This window comes from Tyto alba, unplaced genomic scaffold (assembly GCF_018691265.1).
Source record: "Tyto alba isolate M040663 unplaced genomic scaffold, T.alba_DEE_v4.0 Super-Scaffold_7, whole genome shotgun sequence".
Lineage (NCBI taxonomy): Eukaryota > Metazoa > Chordata > Aves > Strigiformes > Tytonidae > Tyto > Tyto alba.
The window spans coordinates 38,634,236-38,660,928 of record NW_024881328.1 but is presented as its reverse complement, the minus strand read 5'-3'; the positions used below and the strand labels follow the sequence as shown (position 1 = coordinate 38,660,928).

Genomic DNA, 26,693 nt, shown 5'->3' with positions numbered 1-26,693 from the left:
AATACAAGAGAGATGAGTGTTACTAAATAACCCTCGCCCCCTTCACTCCTTCCTCAAGTTGGTCTTGCTTACCTAATAAAAAAATTAAAAAGGAGCGCTTAATCAACCAACTAATTTCCAATGAAACACTACTAATGGAAAGCCCTCTGCCACTGAGTCAGCAAAGCTTCGCAAACCACAGCAAAGCTACACAACCCATATGCTGACTGTAAAGCTTCTAAAGGGGGCCAGCGGCCCGCCCATTTAAAACAAACACCAGTTCCCCACACACATATTAAGGAACTTATCAAGGAAAAAAACAACAGCAGATAAAAAAATCAGCTTTTAAAAAAATGGCCGTGGCTGAGCGTTTCCTGTATCACTGCTCAAAGTGGCCCAGCAAATATTCTGGCAATCCCTGCCAGAAGATAGAAAAAGTCAAAACAGAAAGGTAAAGCCCAGCAAAGGAGCGTCCCTTGGGCTGCTTCGCGCCGCCTGTAATCCATTGCACAACTCCCGTCCCCGCCGGGATCACACCGCACGGGCAGCTCCGGGCTGGGCAAAGTGTGAGCGCGGCCCGCCTCCACCCAGCCTGGGCGGGGATGGCTGGAAATAAAATTAAAAAAAAAAAAAAAAAAAAAGAAGTCAAACCCAAAAGGCCGGGACGTGCAATGGTAAGAGTGAGCTGGGAGCGGTGCTGCCAGCGGGGGGGGGGGGGGGGGGGGGGGGGGTGTCTTACCTGATAAGGTGAGGTCGTTGCTTGAGCCCTTTGTAGTGGCAAGTCCTGTCACCGCATGGGAAGGCGGGGGCTGAACCGCGTCCTCCTGAGACATTTAAGACTGTTTCACTAAATGCGTGTGCCAGCTGAAATGCTGGGAGCGCTTTGGCTTAAGTCAACAGTGGCTTGATCCTTTTGAAAATGCGGGGGGGTATAGGGGTAGGGGTTTCTTTTTTTTTGATGTTTGGGTTTGGGGTATGCGGAGCCTGGGGGGGGAAGGGAGGCTGTGTGATTATTATTTTTTTAAGCTCCCTACACAGGACCCCCCAGGCAGATTCCTGGGGACACTGGCATGTTGGTGCCAAACCCCACCGCGTTCCCTGCACCCTCCCCGCCGGGGTAACCTGCTGTTCTCCTGTGGGCATGGCTTGTTCCTTTCCAGGGAAAAAAACTGATTTTGAAGGTTGGCCAGAAAGGAGGCAAAAACATCCCACAGCCCCGGCCTTCGCTCCTCAATCCCCTGGGGGGGACCGCTGGCTGTGAAGCCTGAGCCCTCTCCAGCCCCCAAGGAGACGCCCCGGCCCGTGGGCCACCATGTAACACCCAGAACGTCTCAGCAGCCAGAGAGAAAAATGACACAGGAGATGGGGGTTATGATGTGCTGGGAGACAAGAGAGAGAAAGACAAATTGTGTGGGCAGTCATGAACGTCTGTGAGAGCACTTTGCTTCTGGAAGAGCCGCTGAGTCCACAGGGAGCCTCCACATCCTCCAAGAGATGCTGCTGCTGGAAACAGGCAGCTGGGTGAAGTCCTTTGGCACACCTGAAAAAAAGAAAAAAAAAAAAAGATTAATTTATTTTACTTAAAAAACTGTTTCCGTGCTGTCTGCGACCCTCCATTCAAACCCCTCTTGCCCTTCACTTTTGCCAGGCAGTAGCACACACCCGAGCAGGGCACCGCTGGGTTTAACCCTGACCGTTAAAGCCCTGCCAAAGTTCTTGCTGAAGGGGCCAGCCAGCCCCTCCCACAGGGACACCCACTCTGTGGGTGTTGCTCACCTCTCCAGAAGGAACAGCTGACAAACAGCCAGAACAGCGGCAAACGCCTCCTTCCCTTACCAGAAAAAAAAAACAAACAACCAAACCAAACCAAACCACCCGCAGAAGTGGGTGTTTCTGTTGCTACACCACCCACAGCAGCAGATGCTGGAGGCACCGGCGTGGCTGCGGAGGCAGCCGGACAGCAGTGGGCTGCAGAAGTCCAAGAGATGTCAAGTGCACACTAATCATGACCTGTGAACACAGGCCTACTTTTTTTCCACATATATGGAAAAAAAAAAAGTTAAAACAAAACCCGAAACAATGAACACCAACATCAAGTCAAGACATGTAGCAGGATGGTCTCAGCAAAGCCCAGCTGCTGCCCTGTCTCTGCCACACTCCACTCCCCCGTCATGGGCCAACAGTGAAATAAGAGTTTAACACAGCCGCCGAGCCCCCAGCCCTTCTCATCCCCCTCTCCACCACGCTTAATCAAGGCCACGCCACTGAGAGACAACATTTGGGAAGCAGAAAAGGGACCATTTAATTTTGCATAAATGGTATAAAACTGGTTCTGCCAAAGCTGTGTTTGTCCCTGTGATAAATCCCCACCCCCCCACCCTCAGCTTCTTTCCCACCAAGAAAAGCCTTTACCATTATTATGCAGAGAAAACCTGTATGAATTGCTTCCTGCAAAGCACCAGCAAGTCAACAAGATTATAGGAACAAGGGAACGAGTCATGGTTTCCTTTCATCCATCCCCACAATATTCTGCTTTTGTCCCCATCCTACAGGGCACGTGTTGCCGTGCCCCGTGTGAGGGCCTTGCGCAGAGCTGAACAGAGGAATTACAACAAAGGAAACCTTTTGTTCTCACAGTATAGAAATGGTCCTGTTTTTTCAGATCTTTGTACCAAAGTGTGCTCTTGACAAGGCAGGGACAGGGACTGGGGAGGGGATGAGCACAGGGGAGGGCGGGAGGGATGAAGAAAACAGCTGTGCCGCATGAAAAGCAGCCTAATCTCTGTTGTGACTTGCTGCTTTGGCACCTGGGTCTGTCTCTGTTCTCTGCCTCCCTCCCCCTGCCCCCGGCCGGGCAGGCCCCAACTGCTCAAACACCCCGTCGGTCAGCAGCCACCAGCCCTGTGCACCCTTGGCTCTGGGGAGCACAGAGCAGCACCCGGGGATGGAAGGGGCCTGCCCTTCGCTCCTCCAGCTTCCCACAGATGAGTTGCTTCTTTCTTCTGTTCCCTCCTAACAGAGCTGGTGGCACGTTTGGGCTCCCCAGGCGACAGCTGTGCTGGATGCCCCATCCCTGCTTCCTGTGTCACAGGAGTTGTGGCACCCCCGAATCCTGCCAAACCAAGGAAAACAAACTGCAGCTGATGAAGACGTACTTAATATGACCAAACGCAATATAACTTAATGTGAACAGCAACATCAGCCTTACCCAAAGGCCACCCCACCTGCACCGTTGTCTGCAAAACGTCATTTACAAATGTGCTGCCCCAACAGCCCGGAGAAACCCAGCAGAAACCCCCAGCCTGCCCCCGCCAGGGTGCTGCCTCGCTGCTGCAGGCTTGCAGGAAGGTAAGTTTGGATGTTTGAAGACATGCTGAGCGTGCCACGGCCACCCAGCAGCAGGGTGAGTCACTTTGCTGAGCGAGGTGTTTTGGGAGGGCCTGAGCACGTGGCCGCACACGGACACTAGCCCACGAGCCCAGCCTCTGCCACAACGCTGCCATGCCGGGCAACGTGGCCCCTACGACTGGAGGAGAGAGCAGGGCAGCAGGAAAGGAGAAATATTTCCTTGTCTGAATTTGCTGATTTGCTAAAATTGAGAGTGTTTGACAAGGGTGGTGATGGCTTCCAACCAGGAGCCCGGAGTTGTGGCAGGAACTGGGGACCACAAAGCCTCCCAGGACCCAGCAGCGGTGATATTAGCCAGGCTTAGACACGAAATGTTTGCGTATCTGGGGCAGACAGATTGCATGTCCTGCCGTTAGATGCATTGTCTTAGCTGGAAGAGAGAAACGAGGGAAGAACTTGCTTTCTCTACCGTTTTATCTGCTCTGTGCAGGATTGCCAGATTATGCAGAAATACCACGCAGCAGACAGTGAAATGTTTGCATTGCGTTTGCATTGTTTACAGAGAAGAGTGAAACACGCTCATTTTGACTGAATGTATTTATAACTGCGAGGGAGAAAACGATCATGCTTGGAAGGTAGGAGTAACGACTGAGTAATTTTCCAGTGCTGGTCCACGGCAGGGTTACCGTGGCCTGAGCTGGCCCCCAGGTCCTCAGGGGCAGCAGGAGAACTAGAAGCTAACCCAGCAAGCCCTGGCTTGCCCACACCATCGCGCCCGGCGGGCGCGGGGCCGGCAGGCAGGTCGCCGCGTCACACCGACCGGTACGGGGACAGAGGCCTTAAGGCAGCTTTGGCGAGCGCCAGGCTGTGGGTGCTGGTGGGGCCGGGAGCGATGGGCCCCGGGGGCTGGGGGAGACCTCGGGCGTCGGGCCAAGCGCTGCTGCCCCCCGCTCCTCGCAGCCCTGGGCTCTCCAGCTATTTTGAGCCCAGTGGTGATTCTATACCAGTGCCGGTGGAGTCCTCCAGCGCTCGTGGCCGTGTGAGAAGGAAAAATAATTCGGTCTCAGTAACTTTACAGTTCCTGCACCGTAAAAGGCTGTTTCCTTTGGTTCTGTAAGCCCTAACCAGGGGCAAAGCAGCCGAAATCCGTGAGCAAAGGGTTTCATTCTTCTGATGGGTTTTGCAGCCAAACAAATTTGCAAAGAAGTTTGCAGGTGGCTTACAGCTGCGCGCTCGCAACGTAAATCAATCCAGGCAGGAGCTGTTTGCTTTGCAGCGCCGAGGCTGAAACACCGGAGGCTGCAATACCCTGGCCTCTACCCCTCCCTCAGCCAGGGCAGGAACACCTCCTGAACCGTGGCGACACGCACCAGTCTGTCCTCAGCAAAACCCCACTGCTCCGCGGCACCCACGCCCACGCAGCAGGCGAGGTCCAAGAGCGTTCCAGAGCTCTGCCCCGGTGGTGCCCGGGGAGGCCCCCTCCCCGCGGGGGGACGCTGGAGCATCAGCTGTGCCCGGGGTGGGGACGGGGCTGCGGCACAAGCCCCGCGGCCCGGCCAGCCCCACCGCGCGCCGCAGGGCTCGGCGGGCCTCGCTGGGAGCACGGGGATCTGAGCTCTGCCTCTGGGATCTCCTGGGAAATTTAATTTTTCCCTTCTTACTACGTCTGTTATCCCGTCACCCCTAGCTAAACGCGTGAGGGAGAAGGAGACTGCTTTCTTGTGGGCAGAAAGGGTCTCAAAGCATCCAACCACCAAACGCAGGAGAGAGGATGGAGATAATAACCTCCTAATCAATTCGTTTGATCGTATTTTCTGTTTCATTGGAATCCACGTACTGTTCTGGGTCTCTGTTGGTAAATGGGGTAAAAACCCATCGAGCTTTAATGGCATGGAAGAACTTCACAAGGTAGCTCTCGGAGACTGCAATAGTTAAAATAAGTGAGACTCCAAATTTAACAGGGCTCAGAATAGCGAACCACTCAGATGTGGGTACCTTTGTGCAGGGAAGCAGCTTCATTTCAGTCAAATATAGTGGAGAAACAATGGAGCATGTTTCCTGTCACATTAGAAATATTCTATAGCTTTTAATAAAGACAAAAAGTGGAGGAGTATGTGAATATTTTAGAAGCTATTGTTCAAACATCATAAGTTTCAAATGGTACCTACAGTAACTTGGGACTAATTTTGAGGAGTAACATCCATAACAAAATGGATGGGCTATGTCTCCTACTGCTCCTTACAACTTGGAGAGCAGAGGGAAAATTTGGAGGTCTCTGATGGCACAACGGGCTCAGCCATCCCAGGCTTCAGTGCCTTCCTGAATAACAGAGTTAACGTGCTTTTGACCTCATCAGCAGATCAAGGACCGGAGGGATTTTGGATTAAAATCACGAGGCAGGCGAAAGATGGGAGGAGATGCCTTGCCCAAGCCTCCCTGGCAAGCCAGTGCCAGAGCCAACAAATAAATCCCAACCTTCTGATTCCCAGGGCAGGGTCCCCGCCGAGCAGGCGAGCGCCCTGGGTTGCAGCAGGACGCGCCCCTGCAACCCCCCGGGGCTTTGCTTGCTGCCTGCACAGGAGAGGGGGGGGCAGAGGAATGTCACTCGTGTCCTACAACCCTCAGCAACCCAGCACAGATCGCTTCAACTCATGGAAGCTGGTGACAGCATTAATATTCAAAGATCTGCCAGGAGACCGTGAAAGGGTGAGAAATGGGTTTTCTATTCTGCTTAAGAAGGTATTCCAGCATAAAGGAAGAGAAACAAAGCAAAATTCAGACCTCTTCACATAACATCCTATTGTGCTTACATTCCCTACTGTCAGACCTGATAGCTGGGCAAGAACAGATGTGAGATTGCCCTGAATTTCATTATTTTTTAACTCACTCAAGAGTGGAGGTACCGTGTTGGTTTTCACGCCGTTCTGCCAAAACCTGCCTGCCGTGCCATGCTCCTTGGCAAACCTGCAGCCAGAGCCCAGAAGGCTGCACCGGGACGACAGACAGCAAACCCAGCCACCACTGTGCCTCCGGGGCTGCCCCAGTGGGAGAAATTTGCCGGTCTTGTCCCCAGGCAGCCCACCCCAGCTCTCCCACTCCCCTGGGCGGCAGCAGTCGCCCTCATCGCCCTCCGGGCAGGTTCCCACCCTGTCCCTGCCCTCGCTGGCGTGCTGGGCACTGCAGGAAACCCTCGGCACGTGCTGGTTTTCTCTCCTGGGAAGCTCCCAAGTGAACCAACCCACAGGCCAGACTAGGAACAAGCCCGAGCAGGTCGCGCTGAAGCAGGTCAGCAGCTGGGACAGAGGTTGCTTCCCCATTTCCCAGGCCATGCTGTCCCTCCCCCCTGCAGAGCTGCCCTGCCCCTATGCTGTTAAGAGAGGGCTGAGACCTCATCGGGGTCACCCCAGCAGGGTTTTGTTGTATCCTAGGCTTTGGAGAAAACTGGGAGGTGCTAATACCAGTCCTGTCACATCAGATGGGGAGAAGGGAGGAGCTCACTGCCACAGCCCCTCTGCAAGTCCAGCTGGAGAGCAGAGAGGATTGCTCTCTCGAGGAAAAGAAATCGTTTGTTCTTCATCGGTACCGCTAATGACAACAGAAACTTTAGATTTATTCTTACCTTCCTCTGGGTGTAGGCAGCCTTCTGGAACCACCTGAGCAGACAGCTCTTCTCGTGGTTGTCACCGGCACAAGCTTCACCGTGTCTGCAAAACACATCATTGCAAACTCATTTCCTCCCCTGCCTCATTTGTGGCAGGAGGCTGGGATTGCTGCCAAGGACTGGCACAGGGGCCTCTGAGGACACTGCCCACCCAGCACAGCTAGAGGCTTTTCTTCAAATACCAAGTAATGCATTTTTCAAGAGGAGCGGTGTATGGGACATTACCCCAAACGAGAATTTCTGCAAGGCGCAGTGCCTTGCGCGCTGGAGGACCTCCAGATCGAGCTGGAATGAAATCCCTCCCCAGCTGAAAAGCACAAGTGCTTGGACTCGCTCGGCGACAGTGGAGGTGACTGTGGCTGCCCAGGGAGGAAGAGGAATGACTTTGCGGGGCTCCTGGACGTCCCTCTGCCTGGATGCACCACCCAGCTCAGAGACTGCACCAAATTCATCCTCCCTTTGGGAGGCTTCTATGCCTGTGTGGTCCCACCGTGCCCATATGGGTCCCTCAATCAACAGCTACATTTCCTCTAAAATAAACCCAGAATCACCTTGGCAGGACACTTCTCTGCCATGAGGTCAACAAAGAGTCCTCCAGATGGGCAAAAGAGGGAGAGTCTCAGTCCTAACTTCCATATGGTCCTAGACATGTTTTGACCAGAAAACACTAATTGTTGAACAGAAAAAACCAACCAACCAAACAAACAAAAAAAAAAAACGTGCCTACTGGGAAGCAAAGGGCCACCTATTAAATTCATTATTTCTCTCCACGGACATAATCCAGGACACCAGAAGTAAAAGCCTGTGACATTTATGTCAGAAAAAAAGCAGAGGAGTCTGTGTCCTCTGTGCCCCAAACTACCCAGCCTGAAAAAGAGAGAGAAATGACTTTTCAACTTATTTAATAATGCAAAACCTGAGCAAGGGGTGCGTTGTGCAGAATCCAGAAAAAGAGATTGCAGAGAGTCAAATTTGCTGATAATACACTACTTGCAAAACAAGCTTCTGCTATTCCCCTCTTGACACAGCGTCTGTTGCCTACCAGGGCAATCATATCCAAGTGTAATTGTCTAACAATTGTTCCGCACTGAGAAAATAGTTCTGATTACAGACATTAACACGTTTAGGCATTAAGCTTCCTCACTGTAATTACCCTTGAGCTTAGTCTCACAAATGAATTAATGTGCTGATCGCTTGGACTAATAGAACCAGCAAAAGGGTGATGAATTGCTTCCAAATCAGATAAAATCAAGCGTGACATCATTTAATTAATTTCAGGGCTTGGGGGGAGGAGAAAGATGGTCAGCATGATGCTGAAAAGAAACGTTTCTTCCTTAGTGATTTCTTTGGAGCCAGAAGTACACAAACAGGAGAGGATGGGGCTGGGGAAAGGGAAGGTGCACATCAGGTGAGAAGGGGGTTGCTGGAGACGGGGCTGCGTAATTTCTGTGTCTGGGGATGCAGCCCCGGGTGGCTGCGGCTGCGTGACCGATTCGGTGCAGCTGACGTGGGTGCAACGGATGGATTTCTCCTGGGTATGACCAGGCGCACTGCTCACCTCGCTCTGATTTCGAGTCATTCTCCGAGCAGCGAGGCCCATGCCTAACCCCTGCTCCTCCCCCAGGCAGAGAGCCCGCTCCTGGCCTTCCCCAGGGTCACAGTTCCTCCACAGGAGCTGAGTTCTTGAGGGCAGAGGTGCCAAACCCCCTCTCCTCTGTCATGTTTCCTGGCAAGGGGTCATTTGCCAGGCTGTCGGCGCAAGGCTGCAGTCAGACAAGAGCTGGGCTGGCCTTTGCCACTGCGAGCAGATATACTGTTACCCTCCTTGACTTCTCCTGCCCTGTGAAGGGCCTCCCAAACTTTTTTTTTTAGAAAGGAACAAAAGGGGTGGATGGAAAGGGCTTGGCAGGGCTCTGGGCTGCTGCTGCTAAGTACAGACTCTCTCAAATTAAAGTTTCCCCTCGGGTGGCTGCCCAACTGTAAAATAAAACAGCATCGCACAAGGAGCTTGTACCTGACGGGGTTACATGCAGAGCTTTCTTTTTGCAGCCCAGCAGATAACAATCCATCACCAATTCCAGATTTTGCATCACACGGCTATCCTACACAAAGAGCCGCCAAGAGAGAAGGTCTGATAAATCAAAGGTTTCCATTACAGCTTGCATCGAGAACTGGCTTCTGCAATTTGAAAGCAGACAGCTTCTCGCATACACATATGGGGATACACACTTTACAGATACATAAACTCCTGGTCTCATGCCACTTTAAACATACGTTAGCAGCACGTACACACAGACATATACATGCACACAGTCACATATTTGTTTCCTGTAGATAAACAGGTGCTCGTCTCTCCTAGGTGTACATACCTGTATAACCATATGTAACATAAAATGCACGTGCATGGATGCACACAAAGGATATTCTAACAGAATGTATAACCATATGCCTGATCTCATGTCATTGGAATGACAAGGAGTTTTGTCACTGCTGATTTCAGCAGGAGCTGCATAGGGCCCACAATATTTTGCTGCATGTTTTGATCTATATTTTATTTAGCTGATATTTTGAAGCAGTGGGGGGAAGACCTATGAAGGCTAAATTTGAAGATACAAAGCTTTTCATTCTCAAAAGTGCCCCTTTGATAGCAAAGGCAAAGGAAACAGGAACACAGTTCCCCTCCGTTACTGGGAATAACTGTGGATTCTCCCTGCGACAAGACTGTTCCTTGGGCCTTGCCAGAGCCCAGAGCTCCAGCAACCCAATATCAACACCTTTTGGCAGCATTTGACATTGTCTTGGATATACTACTGGAAACTATGCTGAGGCACCCGGAAAATAAGGAGGTGATTGGTGGCAGCCAACGTGGCTTCAGTAAGGGCAAGTCATGCCTGACACATCTGGTGGCCGCCTACAACGGGGTTACAGCGTTGGCAGATAAGGGAAGAGCGACTGACATCATCTACCTGGACTTGTGCAAAGCAGCTGACAGCGTCCCACATGACATCCTTGTCTCTACATTGGAGAGACGTGGATTTGACAGACAGACGACTCAGTGGATAAGGAATTGGCTGGATGGTCACACTCAAAGAGTTGTGGTCAACAGCTCCATGTCCAAGAGGAGAGCAGTGACGAGGGGCGTTCCTCAGGGGTCGGTGTTGGGCCCGGCGCTGTTCAACATCTTTGTCGGTGACACGGACAGTGGGATCGAGGGCACCCTCAGCAAGTTCACCGACGGCACCCAGCTGTGTGGTGGGGGACAGGCGGGAGGGCAGGGATGGCATCCCGAGGGACCTGGGCAGGCTGGAGAGGGGGGCCCGGGCAAACCTCCTGGAGTTCAACAAGGCCAAGGGCAAGGTCCTGCCCGTGGGCCGGGGCAATCCCCAGCACAAACCCAGGCTGGGCCCTCGAGGAGTGGCTGGAGAGCAGCCCCAAGGAGAGGGACTGGGGGGGTTGGTGGGGGGAAAACTGCCCGTGAGGCAGCACCGTGTGCTCGCAGCCCAGAACCCACCCGTGCCCTGGGCTGCAGCCAGAGCAGGGGGGGCAGCAGGGCCAGGGAGGGGATTCTCCCCCTCTGCTCCGCTCTGGGGAGACCCCCCTGCAGTGCTGGGGCCAGCTCGGGGGCCCCCAACAGCAGAAGGACCCGGAGCTGCTCGAGCGGGGCCAGAGGAGGCCACGGAGATGCTGGGGGGGCTGGAGCAGCTCCCCTGGGGGGCCGGGCTGAGAGAGTTGGGGGGGTTCAGCCTGGGGAAGAGAAGGGTCTGGGGAGACCTTCGAGCGGCCTCCCAGGGCTTAAAGGGGACCGACAAGAAGGATGGGGAGGGACTCTATCGGGGGTGTAGAGAAAGGAGAGGAAGGGAGAGGGAGAGGGAAGACAGAGGGAAGATTTAAATTAGCTATAAGGCAGGAATTCTTCCCTGTGCGGGGGGTGAGGCGCTGGCCCAGGGTGCCCAGAGCAGCTGTGGCTGCCCCCTCCCTGGAAGGGTTCAAGGCCAGGTTGGACGGGGCTGGGAGCACCCTGGGCTGGGGGAAGGGGGCCCTGCCCGGGGCAGGGGTTTGAAACTAGATGGTCTTTAAGGTCCCTTCCAACCCAAACCAGTCTGTGATTCTATGATTTTAATTCATTCAGTCGCCCTGGGGACAGTGCAACTTATGACTCCATTCGTTTGATGCAGCCTTACAATAAATCCAGTTAGTGGAGCGGAGCGTGCAGGTGACAGTCATTGTGATATAAAGTAGATTCCTTATTTCCAGAACCTGATCTTGCAGGGCATCAGGCATCTCCTGAGATGCTGATAGCTCTATTTGCTCTATTCTGTAAATGACAACCAGTAAACAACAGCAAAGAGCACCAGCAGCCAGGCACTAACTTTCACGCGTGCAACAAGTTTGATGGTCCTGAATTTCCTTTCCCAGTGGTGATCTAGCCATATCACTGCAGTCTCACCACTGGCACCTTCACAAGCAGTCAGAAGAGAAGCTGGTCCTGAAGATGACCCGTCTGTCCCTGCTTTGTCCATCCAACTTATCTCAGAGGCACCGGCTCTGGCTTTTCTGAGCTGCAAGTCAAGCTCTGCCCTGCTTTACTCCTAAGAGTAAAGAGTAGCTCATCACACTTGCTTTTCTTCCATGCTAATGAACACATGGTGCATATGCTACGGCCCAGTTTCTTTTAAAAACCAAAACCAAACACACACTAGATTCAAATGGTGCCAGATGTTCAAATTAACTGGTGCCGACGCCTTTTGGAAATCTGGCCACACACTGCTGGAGATCCAGCTCGGCACTGGTGGGAAAATCAGCTTTAGGGCTGTAGAGGGACAGATGGGGGAAGCAGCAAAGTGGTCTGGTGGTTGAAAACTGATTGTTAAGGGTAACTAAACTTCCAGCACAGCCCTTCTGTCAGCCACATCTTGAAAGTCAGGTGGGATGAACTTAGAGCTCAGTCACAGCGGGGTTTATGCATCTGAGCACCCTAGGGGATCTGGGGCTTTTTCTGTACTTCACTTCTTCAGGTATAAAGAAGGAGTAATAAAATAATTCCCTGATCTCTGAGGGATGCTCTGTGTGGAAAGGTTTATGAAACGCTCATGACCTCTGCTATGGGGAGGGTGCCCTCGTAAGCATCTTGTGGGGGCTTCTTGGCAGCATGAGAATGTCATGGTACTCTGCAAGTGCAAGAAAGGGATTTGCTTCTACAGTATGACATTTGCCAAATAATTAAGGTGAAGAGCAATGTGCTATAATCACTTTGAGTATTAAACACACACAGTAAAAATAAATGTTTAAAAGACGTGGGGTTTTTTTATGAGTATAGGACATGTTGCTTTGCACATTACTGTAAGAATCCCTGCTGCTACTGATCATAAGCTTCAACTCAAACTGTGTAATTATTACCAGGGACTTTCTTCTTCCATTATGTATTAGCTTCACCTAAGAGATTCAGAAAGAAAAGGATCTGAGCTTTCCTAATGTAACAGTTGTCTAGAGGATTTGCTGTGCAAGTTTCTTCTTTTACTTCTGTCATAATTTAGCATAGTCTGAGAGATTAAAACAGATAAATAAAGATGCATTATTCACTTATTGCCCAGTATCTTAGAGATCTGCATTAAACTCATGAACTACAGGGAGAGACAGAAAATCATATTATGCTTCACGTATCTTTTTCTCTTTCCACAGGACTCCTTTAATAACTTCCCACCCTGCAAGTAAGGTTTCGGAAAGCAGCCTCCTCTGACCTCTGCTGTCATCCTCCAGCCCACAAATACTGAACAGGAGGCATCACAAAACATGCAACGGGAGCAAAACCAGCCAGTGCCTTGCAGCAGGGGCACTCCTTTCGTGTATCCAGAGGGTGTTATTTTATTTACGTTATTTTTTTTTAACTCAGCCCAAAGCCCACAAGATTGCAGGTGGGGTGTTTCCTGCCCTTCCTTGTTTCAGGAATATAAAACCAAAATCGGTAGTGACCTTTGAGGCCCTGGTCCTGACCCCAAACCAAAACACCACCTAGATTGCTACTGAAACTAGCTCCCCAAGACAAAACCTATTGGAAACGCAGGCTTCGGCACCACCACCAAACACAATAGCTGCGGTGGGTGAGGTGCTGGACCTAGCATGAAAGAAATACATGACTTGGACCTACTCTTTGGCTCAGATCATGTGGGAGGGTGGTAATCTGGATTGCTATTTAATTTGGACCTGGAGTCATCCAGCTCTAGACTCGGGGATTGCGTGCAAGCCCTGCCTTAGTAAGTCTAGGAGGAAATGCCCCCAAAGCACAAGAAAGCCCCCGGGGCTGGAGTCACTCTGAAGGCAAGGTCCTATCCTTGCAAACGTTAAACACAGTGTTCACATTTTTGCGTGCAGTACGTTAATATTCATGTATTTGTATGCTGCCAGCCTTGGGAGCAAGTAAATGTCCTCTAACTGCAATTTCAGCCTGGTCAAGGTAACCGACCTTTTTCATTAAGTGCTTCCAAATTTCCAATCTATCCACGGATGTGAGAAATCGGTGCTAATTACAGGCCTGTCGGCAGGCCAAAAGTGTAGAGGGGAGATAAGGGGGTTTCTGAGCATTATTTAAAGGCACAGCATTAACATCAACAGGGTTTTTGGCTTGCACGAACACCGTGTCCTGGTCTCTGTTAGTCGGTAAGGTTATTTAAAAACAGGGCCAAAAATCTGGGAGGGCTTGAGGTATTGGGACCTGCCATTGACTCAGATGGCCAAGGTGAAGCGACGCGGCTGTGCTCAGCAGCAGCAGAGCCACCCTCTCTGTGGCTCCCTCTGATTTTTGTCCCAGTCCATTCTGCACGCTGAACATCTGGTACCCTTGTGTATGGTATAATAACATCCTAAACTACGTATGAGCAACACTTACAAAGAGTGCTTAAAACATAATGGCTTATTAATAGAACACATATCATTTGAGAAGTGATACGAGCTCTTTCCTTTTATATCCTTTCTAATAAAGCACATTCTGAAACTCACTGACCTTTATTCTTTTTTTTTTTTTTTTTTTTTTTTTTTTTAAAGTTCCCTGGCATTATGTAGAAAAACCCCATCACTGTGAAGTGGAATATAATGCAGTTTATTACCACTAACAAGGGAATGGCCCATAACTCTAAAGAGACAAAGCCTCAAGTGAGCTATGAAGGTCATTTTCTAGCATCCAGAAAGAAAATGTAATACTGACTGTGTCATGCTTCCCATTTCAGAGACAATGTGGGCTGCTTTCAGTTTTATTGTAATAAATAGTAAAAATGAAGGTTTTTTCTTTCAGATGACATTTCACACAATCAGTCCTCACCACTTTGGAGGGAATGAAGGTATCTGTCTGGATTTTCCAGTGTTATTTATACTCCTCCGGATTTGATGGTTGGTTTGCTCACGAATCTTTAGGAGACACAGTAGGATGCAGTGATTGCATACCCAGCCACTGCTTCTCCCTGCTGGGAATACTCAAACATCTCAGTGGGTAAAGGCTCAAACAGCAAACTCACAGATTTGATCACTACCCGGGTTACATCCAGAGCTCTCCAATAATGTACTGTTTCAGTTTTTGGAAATCTGGCTTTTCTGTGATCCCCCATCCCTGCTTCATGCAGCTATGAACCTTAGAGCAATGTTAAAAGATGGCAACACTGCACTAAAGCCAATGTGGCATCAACAGGTCACCAGAGTGACCAGGGTGTAGATTATATACTGGACAAATGTACAAGGACTGAAGAAGATGGTTTAAGCCTTAGGCCATGAATGAAAATAAACATCAATCTCCTTTTCCAGCTGTTACTATATCAGAGGCAGGCCACAGCCCTGCTGTAGCAAGTAGTGGGAAAAAGCATTGATGCTGCTCTCTGAAAACATAGCTTTTCTTTTTGGAACAAACACATTTGTGCACTGCTGCAGCTCTCGGGTCAGAGGTAACTGGGGTGTAACTGGGATGAGATACGTTTTTCCATGTCCCCATTCCCTGGTCCACCTCTCCACAACCACCACACAGCCTGGAGATAGGGAGATGTGTTGCACCTTCCTCCTCCTCTGACTCAGGCCTGAGAGTTTGTTATTTTGGCCTTGCTAAGGTTTTGTGCTCTACAGCTACAGTAATTTGCAACATTTTCCTTGAGTTTCAAAAGGAATGTCTTCCTTGGGTGAGATGATGCAGTAAAGTAAAACCTAGTGTTTTCCCTCACTGATATCACCACCTTCTCTTCCAGCTACAAATGCTGTCATATAAAACGGTGTCAGAAAGTGTTGCAGCATTATCAGCAGCTACTCTCTGTTTTCAGAATTATGACAATGAAACACTGTTGATTGAGAAGATCCTGGTCTCCCTGCTGGGGGCAGGAAAAAAAGGGGCACATGAAGTCATCGGTGGCCACGTTAGGCTTGAAAGAGAAAAGTACACAACAAATGCTGAAACACATGCTGGGTCCAAACGGAAGAGCGAGCTGACCGAGTAAGCAAGCAAGCAGTGAGCTCTGCCCACACGCACAAGGGAGCCTGCAGGAAAGCGGCACTGAACATACTGTGTATTCACAGCTAAATAACTCTCCTAGGCTCTGATCCTGCTGCTAATGCACCAGGAAATTAGTACTCTTTTGACATACGTTTCTGGTAAATTGTCTTAACCCCACTTAAGTCAACAGAAGGATGCTGATGCAGACGGGTAAAGGATTTGACCCTATCTGTTTGCTTTGGATATTACCCAAATAGCTGAAGACTTATCACTAACTAGTTCATCACTAACTGATGAACATTTAACAGCTTTGCCAAACACTGCAATTTGTCTTTCCTATTTGAAGTGTCAAATGTCACCTTAGCAATGCATAAACAACAAAACCCAGGGAGCGCCCTCAAGACTGATATTTAATGAGGCAAAGAACACGTTGGATTTTGTGAACCCCAATCCTGAATTTTGATGCCATCCTTCAAGACAAGCTTGGCACATACACCCATACACCGTTCTATTCAACCAGTTGTACAAGTATAACCTGGGCTTTATCCCCAAGGGAGAGGTGAGAGATGAACCACGCTGTCCAGTCCAAGACAAGAAAGATATTTTGGAAGAACCAGTCCCTGTATGGCAGTAAACATGGCCAGTTCTACAAGCCACGGAGTGTGTGCTAGGACTAACACCATCACCAGCTAGCTTGAAGAAGCTAGCACAGAAACTGTGGTGGATCAGCACTTCTGTGCTTTCCCAGAAGACCTGATCCAGTGAATTGGGGTTTCAGCTAACCCTGCTTGTGTGAGGGCTGGTAAGAGGCAGGACACAGCTCCAGCCTCCAAACGACACCCCCGGCACATCCCAGCTTGCCAGCCCTGAGCCGCACTGCAGCGTTATTTGGCTGAGTGTAGCTGAGGAGAATAATGCTGCCAGCGGTGGCAATTACTCAGAGGTTTGGACAAAAGCTAGTCCCACTGAAGGCAGTGGCAGCGTACTCAAGAAATGCAAGCACTAGAAAGCTCTGCCAGACCCAAAATCTTGGCCATACTTTCCCTGTTTGGCCACATCTCTCACCCAGGCTGTGCTGGGCCCAGGCAGGCCTGAAGAGTGACAAGAGGAAATGCTGGAAAAACTGTTTTAGCTTTGTAAATAACGAGCAACACTGTCACTGGGTGAAAAACGGCGATTGTGTGCCTGGTGTATGTAGATCCTCTTTCCTTTCAGAAGGCCACTACGTCTTCCTAGGTTGTCGCCAGGTTTCACAGCTCTGTGCTAATCTAGGCTGCGGTCCCAGTGTGCAGCAATTTAATACAGAAAAAGTGCATTTTTTTTTTTCTTATAAAAATGTTGCTAATTATGGGCCCTAACCTGCCACCGCTCCGAGACAGACTCAGGAAATATTTCCAGCACAAAGTAACAACACTAACACTAACTTTATTGACTTGCCAAAGGTAAATATCTTGTGTTTAATTTTATATGGGGATATATAATAATTTTTTATACTTATTCTATACTCACACCTCTATCTGCATGAAGTATTGATCCAGTACTAAAAATCTGTTCTTTTTCTCTCAATTCTCCTTCTTCCTTAGTCAGGACCTGAACTGATGGCCTTTGGAAATAATGGGAAGTTTTAGCTACAAGTTATAAGGGAAAAGGCAACAGTTATCATCCCTGCTTCACACACAGCTAGCCTTACCAATGTTCTCTGCCTGACTGGTTCATCCCCTTGGTACTTTTCCTTTTAATTCCTTTAAATTACTGCCTAGCAACCCTGCAAATTGTTTGATGCCAAGTTCCTCCCTTTCCTCCTAGGGAAGTCAGCAGGATTTTCACTGGTACAGCTCTCAAAGGAGAGCAGAATTGGGACTATCACACTAAGCTCCTCAGTTCCTGACAGGTTGTTAGCACGTTCCCTTAGTGCGAAGGAAGAAGTCAAATAAATCCAGACAGTATCTGTATTTGCCTTTCTGTACACCTATTCTGTTTGCAGAGTTAAGAGCAATTAAGCTTTGTCATCACCCTTTTCAACTGACCACCCTCCAATTTCCACAGATTAAATGTGAGCTGCACATATGGGAGGAGTGGGGAATCCATCTCCCCTTGCTGGCCCCGCGGCAGCCCAGTTCCTGGCACCATCCTGACCATCTCCGGACTGCCTGCTGCAGGGCACCCTGGCACCCTGCACCAGCCTCCAAAGGCGCTGGGACGCAGCAGCTCAGGTCTGTGTGGCACAGGACGGGGTGACCGTGCACAGCAAGACAGGCATAAGCTCTCCGGCTTGACCTTCAGTAATACAACACTTCCCCTAAGACTTTGCCTAAGACATCTGCAGCTATCTTATATTAATTTTCTGCACAACTGTTATTTCTTTTTAACTGTATCTCTTTGGAAGTTCTGCAGCCATGCGGGATTCTGCAGCCAAATATAGACTTTACTGTGTCATCAAGGGAAACGTCTCTCATCCAAACAGTGAAAGAGATCTGGTGTTTTACATCAAAGAAGGAAAGCAAACACTAAAACATTCAGAAAATGCCCAAGCGGGTGCAGAGAGCAGGCAAGTGCGGAAGTGAGAGGAGACATGGGCAGACGAGCAGGGAGACTGAAAGATGGTGTCGGAAGGGTGCCCACCACTGGGACTTACTGCCCCTGACAAAGCAGGACTGAAACACCGAGTGCTGTGATCTCCTCTGCTTGCCATCACACCCCGCTGCTCTCCTTGAGCAACCCCAGAAGCTGCTGCAGGGGCTCTGGGCAGCTTTTCTGCCCTGCCGGCAATATCGGGAAGGTTATATTTGGCAGTTGAGGGTTTGGGTTTTTTTCTTCTTTCTCCCTAGGTCTTCAGAAACCATCTGTGAGACATAGAGCAGCTATTATTCAAACACGTAACGGCACCCCATTTTCATGTTAGCTATCTGAGAGTGGTGCCCCAGTGCTGTAAATCTGGCTTTATTTACTTACACATGGCATTTCCATGACTACTACCATCCTGAACCACCCAAATCCGTCAGTCTAATGGAGATATATGGACCGTAAAAACATGCACCGGAAAACTACTGGCAGGTTGTACAAAATGATCAGATTTAATCAGCTGATAAATTATTCACTCCGATAGAGAGTCAAACATACTATTTGAGTCTATTTATGGATGTCTGATTAGTGAAAGTAATTTTCCATTGGTTTATTATGTTTGCTAATACATTAGGAAAACCATGTTGTGATAATGGTTTTACTTAAGTAATTTTGTTGTATGAGCATATACCAGAAAGCCCGTTCCACCCAAGGCCAGGGACACGTTCCAGTGGGCATCAGTTAGTTACACACCACTGTGCTATTTCCAAGGGCTTCTGCAAAGAGCAAAGTTGCCAACAGAGTGGGAATGTCATTTAAGGGAAGCCATTAGACTGCCAGGCTCCCTAAGTGGCACGGCACTATTTTCAGACACAGCTGCCATTGTGACAAAGTGCAGGAAGAGGGCTGGGCTGGGCTGGCTGCTCCCGAGACCTTGATGGATGCCTCTGGTGGGGGACGCAGCAGTAAATTGCATCACATTGTTGAGTATTTGTGCAGTAGCACAAGGATGCAAGATGTAGTACCGGCACCTAATGCAGCAGGTTGCCAAATCAAGCTGCTGAGGCTACAGGCAGACCTCGGAGTCAAAGGGGACTATTACAGACTGTTAAGTCTAACCTCCCATACGAGAGTGGCCTGAGCATTTCATCCCACTGGCTTGCACTGAGGTAATCTTTAAACAATTGCATGCAGATATAAAAAAGTAGCAGCCGCAGGCAGCATAATGGAGAAAATCCTTGACTCCATCGCTTCACCTTCTAAAGCTCCAGGCCCACCATTTGTCTAGAAGTAAGGCTTGCACCCCAGAAGGCCCCAGATAATTTTTTCTGGCTTTGGTGGGGGTTCAAAGGTGTGCAGCAGCACGTGTCACATCTGCAAAGCTCCAGGTACTCTGCCCTGGGCAGCGACGCATTTTTAGAAAAGACCAGGCAGGAAAGAAGCCAGAACTGAAAAAGAGCTGGATGGCACAGGCCTGCTGGCCAGGTCCGCTGCCAAGCTGATCCCGGTGCATGATTTTGCAGAATGGTATTGGGTGGGGCACTCTCAGTATTCATCTAATAACCCGTGTCTAAAGGCCAACTGCATCAGAGTCCCCTGTCACCAGCCTAAATCTTCCCTGCCCTCACAACCTCTTGGCCATGGCACGGAGGCCCTGGCTCCAGCCCCCACATAGCACTGCCCTTTTATTTTACACAAGGTGTTGATCTCCCTTTCCTGCAGCCCATGGAAAGCACTGGCTGCTGAAACTGCAAGAACTGCACTTGGAAGCAGCAGGTAATTATAAATGAGAGCAACTGGAGTAAGCAGAAGATGAGCAGCCTGAGCTGAGCCCGCGCCTAGGTCAGTCTCACGGCAGTTACTTCACAGGGCAGGTTGAAGTTCTGCTAAACAGGCAATGCAGAGTCTACCCATTTTTCATCTCTCTGCCAGGAGAGTCAAGCAGGTGAACCCATCCAAATTTGAAGCTCGTAGTGGCACCGGAGTACAGAAGAGCCCTGTGCAAGGCTGGGCTGAGACTCAAGCAGGGGAAGGCAGTGAGGTCCCCGTCCCAGGGCCAGCTGGAAGCACTGTCACAACAGGGACTCAAACGCTCTCCAATTCCTAGTCAGCTTTTGGCATTGTTTCCTTTTTAGCAGTTTTCCACTTCTCTCTCTATTCTTTAGCTTTTGCAAGTGTGCTAAAGCAGACGGATCCAGCTGTGCCACCATCAGGGACGGGGCTGCATAGCTGCCCTGTCACCCACGGGACAGATGTGGCTGGCAGTGCTTCAGGTTGACACAGCTCCCCTTTCCCAGCTATACCACTGCTATGGGGCTGTGCTTCAGTTTTAGTAATTGTGAAAGGTGCAAGACTGACAGTCACCTTTTTCGGACCCTCAGGGGAACCCGTGCTCCCACACACCCTTCATCTACCAGGAACCAACCTGCGAAAGGCGAGAGGTAGCTCAGTGCCCATGTGAGAAACGCAGGCAAAAGCACGTGTACAGCCCTCTGGTTAATGGCGGGGGAGCTTCACGCTCACCAGCACACTGGCTCCAGCAACCACTTCCAGCTGAAAAGAGCCCGGGGTCCCCAGAAACGTGATTTCCTTGCTGCCACGCTGCCCTCTCAGACACAGGTCAGGTCCAAGTCCCTCTCTCAACATCATGCAAATGACATTAAAGGAAGGAGGAGGCAGGGGGAGTGAGGAGGCAGGGGGGAAACTTTTGTTAAGACTGCGGAAATTTTTGGTAAAATGAAAACAAATTGCTCTAAGTAAACCATTTGTCACAGTCTGATTACTCTGCTGCCACTCTGGGAACACCAATTTGTCATGCTAGATCAGGATAACAGCAGGCTGACTGTACGAAGTGGCACGCTGCCTTCTGGCTTTTTTGCTTGCAACCGGTGAGGGCAGCGGGGATCTCCCGCAGCTGCTTCCCGGTCCCCCATCCCTTCTGACTGCACGGGCACACACTGGGGTCCCTGCAGCCAGCGTCACACTGCCGACAGCCCCCCGCTTCCCAGCAAGCGCCTCCATCTCCTGGTACTGCAACTCCACCTGAGACCTGCCAAATATGCTGCTTTTACCTATTTATCCCAGCATGTCTACCTAGGCCACAAGGAGTGCACAGCAGGGATTACTTCTTGCACTAGTCGTCGGCATAATACTGCCCTAAACTGAATTTTGGCACCTAAGTGTCCTGGCAATACACACCTATTGATCATCATTTCTCTTACTTTAAAAGCCCACGTCTCCTGTTTGCTACGCCTTCAGGAACGCTGCAGATGGGCCTGCAGCACTTGCTGGCCCGGTCCCCATCTATGTCTCCCTCTCCTTGGTGACACCTGAAGAGGTTCAACAGTTCGTAGGTGGAGCAATTAAAATAAAAGAAACAAACACAGAGAAAACAAAAAAAAATGCCCTGAGATTCATAATTAAAGGGTTGCTTAAAGAAGGAGGGATAATGCAAGGGAGCAAGAAGCAAAGATTAGCCAAAATGCAGAAAGCACAGGAAAATAGCAGAAAAAAATCCCGAGTCCAAGAATTAATACCCTTAGCTTCACTGTCCATAGCTAATAAACAATTATTGGAGTCTCCCCTGCTTGTGTCTCTCTGGAATTATGCAGCAGTTTGTAATGCTAAAACAAAACAATTAACTCCAGTCCAAATAAAAATATCTTTCAGCCAACAAAAGGAAAAAACCCTCAAAATGTCATTTTGGGTAAAATGCTCCATTCAGTCCAACACAAAATCCTTCATCTCATTTTCAGATTATCGATCTTTTTTCTAAACCTCTTTTCCTCTTGCATTGGTAGGTCAATATTTAAATAAAGAAATGCCTTTTTGAAAGGAAAGCAAAACAATGAACAAGCTTTGTCTGCAAACCACTGGAATAAACTAGCTGAGCATTTCCTATTTCCGTATCATTAATAAATAAAAAGGGGAAAATCAGAAAGATTTTAAATTTCAGAACTTCTCCTTTCCCATTTTGGGGCTATTAGGGTTTGCTGGATCCCACTGAACCAGTAAATTATGTCAGTTCTCTTCCATTTTATGATATATTCACTATTTGTCAAGAGATTTTCCCACTGCTGCTCCAGGCAGCCTCTGGCCAGCAGCAGGCAGGACTGCCTGGACCTGCCACTCGCCAGCACCTTTCTCGCCAACAGCTGATGCACAGTCCTAGTCCAATTCCTTCTTTAAAGGCCACAAAAGCTGGGAGAAAGAGGTGAGGAGGGATGCTATGAATACATCACCTCATCAGAACAGCAGAAATCAAATCTTCCTTTAAAAGCATTAGAGTCCTCAGTGAAAGAACTATGGTGTTAAAAACAAAAAAAAACCAAAACAAAACAACAACAAAAAAACCCCACAAAACAGTATTTTAAGGGCATGAGAATATTTCATGCCAAGAAAAGGCAGAATGTCAGGATGTTCCCAAAATTATATAAATGCCTCCTCGATCTCATTCCCAGCACCCAGAGTCCCCAGGAACGGCACTGAGCCTGTAACCACAGCAATCTGCTCTGCCACGCAGGTCTCCACGATGCTGAGCCGTCAGGTAGCATGAGATGAAGCCTTTAACGGAAATGTACTCAACACAGAGACTGGTGGCACTGGTTACAGTGGAAAATGCCACTGCTGGCCATTCTAAGCATTTTTTCCCTCTGCTTCTAAAAACTGTAATGTACTTTCAATATTAACAATTTCTGTTTTAACTGAAGGGCAAGGCTTTTAAAAATAACATTTCCCTGGGAAAAAAAATGAGCGCTGTCAACCACAGCCAGCAACCTCTCATACAAAGAAATGCTCCCTGTGCCAAGCACAGTGTTGCTATTGATGCTTGTATGGCACTGCATCCCACCTTGATGCTCTCAGTCTGTATGGAAACAGCTTGACAAGTAACAGAAAACAAAACAGTGACTGAAGCTCCCAAAGAAGCAAGCCGGGTTCTGGGCTGGTTGTTGTTACCTGTCCTAGTGAGGGTAAAACCATGTTGTGCACGCAGAGATCACACCTCTGAGGCACAAACAGAACTGAAGTTTTTAGTATTATTTTTCCTCCTGTTCTTTGGCATGGTTGACCAGGACAAGGGCACGTCAGATTGGGTATCTCAAGATACCCGAACTCTTCACTGGCCTGCCTTGTGGACGCTGTACCGAGCTGAGGAGGTCTAGAGGGAGATAAGGCTGTTGGGGCAGCACCAAACCACGACTGGGGCTTGCTGCAGAGCAGCGTGCTGCAGCACCTGGCATCTCCCCGGCCCCGGGCTTAGACGGCACAACAGCTAACTGCACAAACAGGCACACAAAGCAAGAGTGCCCAGAGCTGTACCCGAAATGTTCAGCTAGACTCTGCTAAGGGAGCCCAGGAGGACCAGGAACATTACACTGACTATTAAGCACAAGGTGGGAAGTCTGAGGCTGAACAGAGAGCAGAGATGAGGCAGCACTCCCTCAGAGACACCGTGATGTTCTGGGGCTTTCATGTCAGAGTAGTTTTTGTAACACACATATATATATACAAGTGAGATACAAAGCTAACTAGACATACAACAGGGCTCTGCCGTAGCAAGACTACAGCTGATAGTCTTGTACAGCATGTGATACCTGCTGTACCATTTTGGATTCAAGGCAGGGAATATGGACATAGTACATTTATCTAAAGGCTTCCAGGGGCTCCAAACATTAGCATTATCTTTAGTAAGGATGGCAGTAATATTTAAAAATTTTAACTTGTCCTAGGACAAACCTGACAGCAGCTCTACAGTGTAAGCAATTCTCTCCCCCAAGTGCATGGGGGGTGGGACGGGGAACCAGCAGAACTCAGCCCGTTTTTCTGCTTCAGAACGACCCCGAGGCGCAATTCAGGATTTATACATCTGACATCCCCCCCAGTTTTAAAGGCATGATAGAGTCCACTCTGATTTATCCAGAGGGAAACATGACATCCTAAAGAATAGCGCAAGAAAACCTTCAGCTACTCTTGAAAGTTGAACAGAGCAGTAGCTGTGGCTTTGTTTTGTTGCTATCTAAGTAGTATGGTCATCACCATGTGTAGAACAAAATACTGACAGAGCAGCAAATAGGTACTGGGACTTGTCTTCCTGATAACTGAACACAGTGCCATGGGGCTACACCACACTACTCACTCATGATGCAAAAAACTATCATCACCACGCTTTGACATTGCCATAAAGATACCCATTTGCACGTCATCTCACCTTGTGGTATTCCACGAGGGTTTCTCAGATCAGCAGTTAAACATGGGCAGAGTAGGGCTGCACAGTCCTTTGGGCTGCTCTTGTTCACTGAGGATTTCTTTCATAGCCCCTTGAGCATTAAGCTTAGATAAGTGATGGCTAAGCAAGAGACCAATCCCTCCCTGGTTTCACAGCTGAGCAAAGACACTTGCTCCTTGATGCCGGGATTCAGGAGCCCCTGGTTTGTATTGAGAGAGCTGTGTTTCCCCCCCATGCTGACAGCAGGAATGAAGGTGAATTTGAAAAGCTAGACAACAACCTCTTGTGCTACATTATTTGTTTTAAAAGAGTGGACATGTCACTCCTTGTATATTTGAAAAACATTTAGCAAAAAGGGACAGATCTGTAGGTATGAGTTCCAACTAAATATCATATAGCGGTAATAATAATAAAGTATTGCATTATTTATTATGGCAATTGTATAAATTAAACGCATGGTGTTTCAGTGCATGGGCAAACAACCTCTGGGACCACTTCTAAGGAATCCCACAAGAAGTAAGAAAGGAAAGAAAGGGCATATGTGTTCTATAGCAGTCAACACACTTGTCATTCCCAAATGGGTCTACATTGTGTATTAGATACAATTTTCAACGCTCAGCAAGAAGTAAACCCCTACTGACTTAGGCATTGATATTACTGACTGCAAGGCAGTAACACCTACAAAGGAGATCATAATTTCCTACATCTTAATAGTTTTCTTAATCCATTTCTATAAAGCTTTAAGTAGCCACTTCTCAGTCACAGGGATGAACATGAGTGGTTACTGCAGCTGAGAGAAAAAGTTTTATGGGAAGGAAGTTAGCTGATTATCAATGGTCCTTTCAGTCCTAATAAGCCGGCAAGAACTGGTTTCCTCTTCCCATCTCAGGGTGAGTTCCAGAAGACCACACATTCAAACCAACACAAGTGAAATGCTGGCACAACCAAGAGAGTAAATCACAGCACTGAGAGGTCAAACTACAAAGGGGATTTCTTTTCCTCCGTGGAGACCATTAGCTATATCATGTTAGTCGCCAGCCTAGGTCATCAATTCACCTTCATCATATTAGTCACATGCATCTGTCAACAGCTGAGCACAGCTCTTGCGGTGAACACACTGCAGGGTAATTGAGAGAGAAGTGCTCATAATTCAAAAGGCGCGTTCAGTATGTTCAGGCTCTCTAGTTCAAAGAGCATAGAGACTTTCCTCTTTACTGTGGCCCTGCAAATTTCAACTGATCTGAAACCAACTTGCATTTTCTGAATGTTGCTGCTGAGTCTGAACTTCAGTGAAAAATCCATTTGCTAGAAATGAAAGTTGCCAATTAAAATCAGTCTGTTTATGTTGCTTTGGGGAGCTGAGGGGGGGAGAGAGAGAGAGAGAAAAGAAAAGCCAAATAACTCATTAAGTGATCTATATTGTGCCAGTACAGTTGGCAATTATAATTATCCTAATAAGACTTTCCCACTTATATAAGCCCTTCCATTCAGGGATCTCAAAACACTTTGCAACCATTAATGATGTTAGCTTCATAACATTCTTGACCTCGTTTACAGGGGAGGGAATTGAGGAAAAGAGAGAAAACACCACCATTTTCTCTAACAGATAGCTTTCATTTTCTAACTGCCTGTAAAGTTTATGCCTGAAACCAAATCACACTTAAAAATCAGGGTCAGTTCTGAGCTCTTGAGCCAGTAGTAGTCCTTCAGTCACGGTGCAAGTGCAAAAAAAAAAAAAAAAAACAAACCCTAAAAACATTAGTGAGAATTGCGTGAGTAGGGAAGGCCTATCTGCAAACCTTGCAAAGAGCCTCAGGTCACTGAAATTTGTCATCCTGGAAATGTGGCAGACTCAAGGAGAGAGCTTCTGCTTCAGATCCTCACACAAAACCATCCCTCCCCCTACCTCAAACGGTACTCACATGTGGGATGGGCATCATCCGTGTCCACTTCTCAAAATCCACAGCTCTTGGTTTTGGCTCCTTCTCCGGAAGGAAAAATTAAACAGAAGCAACATGAAATCCTGGGAAAAGAAAAAAAAAAAAAAAAACTGGAATGAATAGTTGGACACATTGCATGTATGCACCTAGGAGAAAGCAGGACTTGAGCAGCAGCCACCATGGATTTCTCAAGAACAAATTGTGCCAAACCAAAATAATTTTTTTTCCTGTGAGAGGGTGATAGGTTTTGTAGGTAGAAGAACAGCAGCAGATGTCACATATCCTGACTTCAGACATTATTTTTTATAGCAGTCTCACAGCTGAATAAGGAAACAAGGGAATTTCACATTGCAGGGAGAATGCAAAAGTACTTGGATAGCAGTCATCAATGTTTCAGCATCAAAACAGCAGCATGGACCCATACGTTCCACGGGGAGCTGCCCTGGGTCTAAGACTATTCAACACTTCCACTAATGATCTGGGTGATAAAACAGAGAGCGTGCATATTAAGTCTGC

The 26,693-nt window shown here is 48.6% G+C and overlaps 1 long non-coding RNA gene across 1 annotated transcript; it reads right to left on the bottom strand.

The window, feature by feature from the left end:
* Nucleotides 1–690: 690 nt before the first annotated feature.
* LOC116965503 lies at nt 691–26,232 on the bottom strand. The gene is made up of 3 exons (XR_004409411.2): nt 26,160–26,232; nt 6,947–7,031; nt 691–1,519 (listed from the first exon to the last, which is right to left on the bottom strand). It is a non-coding gene; the product is annotated as an uncharacterized LOC116965503 (long non-coding RNA).
* Nucleotides 26,233–26,693: the final 461 nt, after the last annotated feature.